We start from the raw sequence: 8,582 nt of genomic DNA on the forward strand, positions 1-8,582 counted from the left end.
ATGGGATTACAGCAGAATTCTATCAGACATTTAAAGAAGATCTGCATCCAATACTACTTAATTTATTCAAAAAGACAGAAAGGGAGGGAAATTTCCAAATTCCTTCTATGAAGCCAGCATCACTCTAATACCAAAGCCAGGTAAAGATACAACCAAAAAGGAAAACTGTAGACCCATATCCTTAATGAACAGAGATGCAAAAATTCTCAACAAGATACTTGCAAACCACATACAGACACACATCTTAAACATCATCCACCATGATCAAGTCAGCTTTATCCCAGAGATGCAGGGATGGTTCAATATATGTAAGTTAATAAACATCACAAATCATATAAATGGGTACAAAGACAAGAACCACATGCTCCTCTCAATAGATGCAGACAACGCTTTGACAAAATACAACATGCATTTATGTTCAAAGTCCTAGAGGGAATTGGACTGGAGGGGACATACCTCAACATAATTAAAGCCATATATAACAAACCCACAGCCAACATCATTCTAAATGGAGAAAAACTGGAAGCATTCCCACTGAAATCAGGAACCAGACAGGCTGTCCACTATCTCCACTTCTCTTTAACATAGTGTTTGAAACTCTTGCAAGAGCAATAAGACAAGAGCAGGAAATTAAAGGCGTAATAATTGGAAAAGAAGAGATCAAATTATCCCTTTTTGCAGATTATATGATATTATATCTAAGAGACAGCAAAAGTTCCATCAGAAAACTAGAAATTATTAACATGTTCAGTAAAGTGGCAGTCTACAAAATTAACCTACAAAAGTCTGTAGCCTTCTATATACCAATAACAAGCAATCTGAGAAAGAGCACATGGAAACACTCCCCTTCACAATAGCTGTCAAATAAAGAATCTCACAATAAACCTGACCAAAGACATTAAAGAGCTCTACAATGAAAATTTTAAATCATTAAAGAAAGAGAAGGAAGACATTAGAAGATGGAAGGAACTTCCGTGCTCACAGATTGGAAGAATTAATATTGTGAAAATGAACATCCTACCAAAAGCCATTTATAGATTCAATGAATGCCAATCAAAATCCCCATGACATTTTTCACAGAATTGGAAAAAAGCATCCTACGATTCATATGGAAGCATGAAAGACTTTTATAGCCAAAGCAACCCTGAGCACTAAGAGCAATGCCAGGGGGATTACTATACCAGATTTTAAGCTGTATTACAGAGCTATAGTCATAAAAACAACATGGTACTGGCATAAAAATAGATCCATAGATCAACGGCACAAAATTGAAGACCTAAATATGAGTACCTAAATATGAGTATCAACCACCTGATATTTGACCATGGGGCCAAGAACATTCACTGGAGGAAAGACAGCATGTTCAGCAAATGGCGCTGGCAAAACTGGATCTCCACCTTTAGAAGAATGAAACTAAACCCTTATCGTTCACCTTGCAGAAAAGTAAATTCCAAATTGATCAGAGCACTCAATGTAAAGCCTGAAACTCTGAAACTGTTAGAAGCAAGCATTGGCAAAAACCTACAAGATATAGGTGTAGGAAAGGATTTTCTAAACCGGACATCACTTGCTCAGGAAACAAGGTCAAAAATCAGCAAATGGAACCTCATTAAACTAAAAAGCTTCTGTACATCAAAGGAGGCAACCAGGGAAGTGAAGAGAAAACCCACAGAATGGGAGAAAATCTTCACCAGCGACACGTCTGACAGAGGCTTAACATGCAGAATATATAACGAACTCATCCTATTGCAGAGACACTTATACATCCATGTTTGTTGCTGCTCTTTGCACAATAGCTAAGAGATGGAAGAAACTTAAGTATCCCTCAATTGACGAGCGGATAATGAAAATGTAGTTCATTTATATGGAGTTTTACTCAGCAGTAAAGAAAGATGAAATGAAATTTGCAGGTAAATGGATGGAACTAGAAACTGTTATACTAAGTGAAGTAACAGACTCAGAAAAAAAAAATCAACATATGTTCTCCCTCATATGTGGATCCTAGAACCAAATCCTGATAAGTGAATATGTATCCAGACATAACTACAGGAACCAGGATAATGGAAAGGAAACAGGGAGGTAAAAGAAAAGAAAGAACCTGAAAGAGAAGAACAATAGGAAACAGGTGTTAATAAGGGAGACATGGACAAAATTTGGATTAGTTTAAGGGAGGGGGGAGGGAAGAGTATACAAGGAACCTAGGGGATAAAGGGATACAAAGAGCTCAAGAGAGGTAGAACTGGGAAAATGAACAGCAGACCCCAATCTTATCTGAAGGAATATTGACAACCGATTGCTGCTAGATGAAGAACAGCTGACCCTCCTAAAACATAGACCTCTAGATAGGCTGACTAGATTCACCAGATGGACAAGTAGTGGGGAATGGCTGGGGGTGTCGACAACACAGCAGACAGTAGCAGGGATAACAGAGTACAAGGGCTCTGGTTGGGGGAGGGAGGCTATGGGAGGGTACCATACGGGAAGTGGGTGTATAGTTGAATAAGATGGTTTGGGATGTTCTGTGTGATATACACACAAAAAAAAATCAAATTTTAAAAAATGAATTATATTTGAGGAGGAAGCATAAAAATTTACATCATGTTAATTAGTAGAGGTAATAAACATTACCATTGAGATCTACCCAATGATTTCATAGACATACACAGGTGCCAAGGATCTGAGTGCAACCGACTACAACTAGTAATAATCAAATACATGCAGATTAGAGATGCATGCACCAACATCTCAGTGATATGAGCAAAAACAAGTCTTTCTGTAATAAACAGTATATTTTAAAATGAAATGGAGATCTTTTTTAAAGGTTAAAAACTCATTCAATTTTGTGTCTTACAGGGCTTATCCTGAGTTCAATATTGTATAACTATATTAATTCAACAGTGAACTAAAAGTTTTATAGCCACTTTTGAAAGAGATGTATCTTTGCTCTGGAAACTGTTAATGAATATGTTAAAGCTATAATGAAATGCTTCTTCTTAAAAAGAAAGAAAGAAAGAAAAGAAAGAAAGAAAGAAAGAAAGAAAGAAAGAAAGAAAGAAAGAAAGAAAGAAAGAAGGAAGGAAAGAAAATGCAATCAAAAATTCAGGCTGAAGAAAGGAAAAGTATAGGATTGAGCCAGGTATAGTGAACTATGGTTTCATAGAACAAATATTGCATCTTGAAGATTCATCAGTGGCATTTTTACAGTATAGACTTGGTAAATATTGGAACTCAAATCTTAGGAGTTACTTGATCCTGTACTGTAAAGTTAAATTATTTAAGAAGCATTAAGTGATTTTCCGAAGATCATTATTAGCAAATAAAGTCAAGATTAGAACACATTTCCTGAGTCTTAAATTTTTTGCCATTCTGAGACTTGAATGCAAGCCTTCTACCTCTGAACTATAGTCCCAGCCATCCTAACTTGTTCTAATTATGATAGGTCTACAGAAGAGATTTTCTTCTATAGTATACAGAAGAGATTTTTAGATTTGAAAAATTAAAACCTGTGTCTTTATTTCATGTAGTAATCCATCTCGTGTCAGATAATGAACTTGAGATTTCTACAACAAAACACCAAGAACTGGGCTCAGGGAGATGACTTCATCAGTTAACTGTCTTCGCCCAAGCATGAGGACCTGAGTTTGGACCCTCAGCGTCCACATAAAAAAGTCAGGCATGGATGCAATACTTGTGTGCATCCATAAACCTAGCACTGCTAGGGGAAAGGAGAGAGAGACAGGTGAATTCTTTGTGTTTGCTAGCTAACCAGTCTAGCAAATCCATGAGCTCCAGTTTCACTGAGAGACCCTATCTCAAAAGACAAGGTGTTAACCACTGGCCTACACACATGCATATGCATATACTACACATGCACATGTGCACGCATACACACCAACTGGGAAGTGAACTTGGATCCTCTGCAAGAGTGCTAGTGTTCTTAACTGCTGAGCCTTCTTTCCAGCTCCAACATACAGGTTCTTAATAGAACAAGACACTAAGGAAAATTCGGTCAATCAGTATAAGGTAGTGTGCAGAAGAGATTTTTAGATTTGAAAAGTTAAAACCTGTGACTTTGTATCATGTAGTAATTCAGGTAATTATGAAATGTTTTAATTCATGTAAATATGGAATGCTTCTCTCACAGAGAGTCACTGAATGTTTGATCCACAGCTGGTGGCCCTATTTTGGGAAGTTCTGGAAACCTGAGGTAGAGCCCTATTGCAGGAAGCAGATCTTCTGGGATCTGCCTTTGAAGGTTATTTCTGGCCTGCAGTGCCTCCCTTTCTGCTTCTCTCCTTCATAAAGTGAAGCAAATCCCAAAGAAACAGAATGTTTCCTCTGCTGTGATGTTCTGCCTCACCATGGTCCCAAAATTAGCAGCAGGGACTCTGGACTGAAACCTCTCAAAACTGGAGTAACCCCCCCCCTCCCCGCCAAAGTTGTTTATACCAGGCATTCTGTCACAGTGGCGAGAAAGCAGACTAATACAGCAAGAACAGAGAAGATAAAGTCATGATTGATGGAAAGCACAAAATAGTATAAATCAATCCATAATATGCTTCAAAAAGAGTAATAGATGTGTTAGATTAAATTTACCTGAAGAAGACTCAACAAAAACTAAATCCAGCTGCATGTCACTTACAAGATAGACATTTTAAAAAGGGTCAAGGTTGAGAGAAATAAAAAAGACAAATGGCAAAGAGAAAAAGTGTTGAAGTAACTCGAAATAATATTAGACCTAACAAACCTTAATGTAGAAAGCCTTAGAGATAAATGAACAAGGTAAGAAAAGGCGAGCCAGGTGTGGTTGTACATGGCTTTGATCCCAGCACTGATAAGACAGGCAGGTAGATAGACATCTGTGAATTTGAGGCCAGCCTGGTCTATATAGCAAGTTCCATCCAGCCAAGGCTACACAGTGAGATCCTGTATCAAAAGGAAAAAGCCACTGTGAAGTTCAGTAGGAAGGCTCATACATTTGAGGCATCCTTATCCCCAGAGTTTATTATGACAAGAAGATGCACACTACCTCCAGAAGAGATGTGGGTCACAGGTGAGAGAGCTAGCAGAGGTTTCAAGATGATTCCTGGAAGAGCCTGGACAACTGGCTTCTTGGAGACAAGAGCATCCAGGAGGAAGGGAAACCTCTGCAGTCCCGGGGACGAACTTTGCTGTCATTTTGTCTCCCACATCAATCCTAAGGAAGTCAGAAGCAGCTTGGGAAGCAGGAGACAAATGCAGGGTACCAATCATGTCAAAGAAGCATTCACACCCACGTTTTTCACTGCCAAGAAACTTAAAGCAAGTCCGGACTCTGAAAGTGGAAGACTTTAAATCTGAATGAATGTTGAAATCTGTATTCTTTTTATTATTATTTACTTAGTAATTAACAAACTGATGTTTTTGTTCTTGTTCATTAGTCTGTTCTTAGTGGCTAGAAGTGAGCAAAAGACTCTTTTTTTTGAGACACGCCAGAAGAGTCATGGAATTTTCCTATACTTGTTTCAAGGGTATGAAGAAAACTTTGCTCTTAAAGTCAGTTTGACTGAGCATTGTAAGAGTAAATGAACCCATTCATATTCATCCCATGAGTCCTGCTGTTTCAACATTCATGACGACTGAATAATAGATATACTACATATCAAAATTTGTATGTAATTGATGCTTAGGGGGTAAGATATGCTTACATTGAAAAAGAAGAAAATTTGAAACTAAATGAACAAAGTAATCCCAGAGAAAACAGAATTAAAGCAAAAGCAAAGGAAGTTACTGAAAGAGTAATAAAGATTGCAATCGAGACACCCAGTGGAGCCTAAAGTTAATCGAAAAGATTAATAAAAAGGAAAACTACTGGTGAGGTACTTAAAGGAAAAAAATTAGCCCATTAGAAATGAAAAATAGGGCAAACGTCAAAGAACACTCAGATTCTTGAGATATGGGAGAATACCAGAAAAATTTATACCAAAGGATTTTGAATGTATAACTGCTTAAAAAGCATATCAAAAAGAAAAGAAATCTTAAGTATCCAACAGCTATAGAAGAAACTATAGGGCCTGGAGATGTGGCGTGGTGGGTAAAATGCTCGTTGTGGGAACTTGAGAACCTGAACTCAGAACCAGCATCCACATAAAACAGCTGGTGTGGTGGTCACATCTGTAAGTGCTGGGGGTGGAGACAGGACTTCCTAGGACTTCAGTGGCCAGCCAGTCTAGCTGAAAAAGAGTGAGCCCCAGGTTCAGAGAGAGACCCCCATCTCAAAAAATAAAGTGGAGAGAGATAGAAGACACCTAGCATCGACTTCTAGCACACACATGCACACACACACACACACACACACACACACACACACACACACACACACACACACTTCACTCAGTAGCTGAAAGTGTCTCTCCAGAAAAAGAGAGTACACAGAAAAAGATAGGGGGGGAGACCGGCACGCTAGCTGAAAGTGTCTCTCCAGGAAAAGATAGGATCCAGGAAAAGTTAGGTGGGTACACAGGCAAGCCATCCAGCACTCCTCAACTTATTTTATATTGGTTGAATCTTGACAGCAAAATCTGTTAAGGACCCAATAAATGAAATTATAAGTAAATTTCATTTATTAAATTAAATGTAAAAATTCTGAATAAAATACTAGTCAACCAAATTTAGAATAATGTTATTAATGTATTCATAATCAAATAGTTTATCTCAATAATGCTAGTATTTTTCAAAATTGGAAAATTTAGTAGTGCAATTTACCACATTAAAACATAAAGCAGAAAAACCATGAGACCCTCTCAATGGGCAGAAGAATAATTTTATGATCCAGCTCAATATTAGCATAATAGTGTTAAAACCAAACCTCCTTAATTTAAAGGGGCATCTATTCTAATTCGTTGTGAAGTATTAGATACTCGATTTAAAACCAGAAGTGTGATGTCTATATACTACTTCTCTTTAACATTTCTACTAATCATTTTAACCAAACAATGCTGAATAAGAGAATTATTGGTGGGCACAAGTCAACTATATACCTACTCACCAGCAACACGAATTTTAAAAATACAATTTTAAGTACTTTTACATTGTAATAAAAATTATTATTATAGCTAATAATCTAAAAATATTTGGAAGATGTTTGCAGAGGTAATAATAAAACTACTGAAAATCCCAATAGAGACATACTATATTCACAGTATGAAAACTCATTAAGACAAAGATGCATTGCCCCACAAATAAATCTGTACTGTAATTCTTTGCCAGATTACCAGCAAGGATTTCCCCCCAGACCTTGACAAAGGGGTTTTAAAAATTCATTTGAAAGTATGTGCCAAGAATGATCCAGGCAGTTTTGACACACCATCAACAAGGGCAGGAAGGACTGTTTAATAAATAGTGCTGGAACAAAAACTGAATTGAAAACTAAGTGTGAAGTGCAAAACTTTTTAAATGCTTCATTTTAGCAAGAAAGGAAAAAAATTGCAACAAGTTCTCACATCTTCAGATTTTTCTAGTCAGCCCAGTAAACCATCAGATGCGAAATGTCACAGGGACAGTATGTAAAGTAGTGGCCACACTAGTTCACTTTTATTCTAATTCTTTTAAAGAATCTTTCAGACAATTTGCATGATTCATTTACACACAGAAATGCAGGTAAGAAGAAAAAGAAGAGTGTATGGCTTTATGCATTTAGCACCATGACATAGCCAGTTAAGTGTATGCAGCCTTTTTTCTTTTTTTTTTTTTTTTGAGACAAGATATTGCTGTGTAGCCCAAGCTGGCCTCAAACATTCAGTGCTATCCCTGCCTCAGCCTCCCAAGTGCATTCACCTCCCACTCCCATTGCCACACCCAACCTTTTGTTCTGCTGACTCTGGGAACAGAGAGGAGCTATTAACTGGGAAAGTGTTCACTTCTAGCATCACATTAATCTTTAAATGAGTACCGCTGTGCTTTATTTTTTATGTGTCAAAATGTGTATGCTGATGAATCCTGTTTGATTATGTTCAAAGTATTTCTTTCGGCATAGCTTCAAAGGAGATTTTACTTTAATAACAAGACAATAAGAATGTATAATCAGTATTCATTCATAAAAGTTTTATATGACATATAATTATGAGAATAATCAGATAAAATAGTAGTATATTCGTATAAGTACATGCTGCTCAACTTTGCTGGTGAGTTGTTTCAAATGAAAATGTAGCCAGGAGTGATAGTGCACATCTTTAATCCCAGCACTTGAGAGGCAGAGGCAGGTGAGATCAAGGTCAGCCTGAGATGGTCTCTATAGCAAGTTTCAGGCCAGCTGGGACTGCATTGTGAAACCTTGTCTCAAAACCAAAACAAAACAAAGAAAAAAAAGTAAATCAATGGATTAATGAGTAAGCGTTATATAAGTACAATAAAAGCAGGCTGGGGAGGTAGCTTAATAACATGGTTGCCCTGTAAGCCTGAGGACTTGAGTTCAGTCCCCAGAACCCACGTAAAAAAGCCAGGTGTAATGGTCCATGCTTAGATTTCAGCTAGCCAGCCTAGCCTAGCAAATTCCAGGTCAGTGAGAAACCCTGTCTCAATAAATGGGAGTGGGGGTGGGGAGT

This window comes from Nannospalax galili, unplaced genomic scaffold (assembly GCF_000622305.1).
Source record: "Nannospalax galili isolate Female #2095 unplaced genomic scaffold, S.galili_v1.0 scaffold467, whole genome shotgun sequence".
In the NCBI taxonomy this organism is placed as follows: domain Eukaryota; kingdom Metazoa; phylum Chordata; class Mammalia; order Rodentia; family Spalacidae; genus Nannospalax; species Nannospalax galili.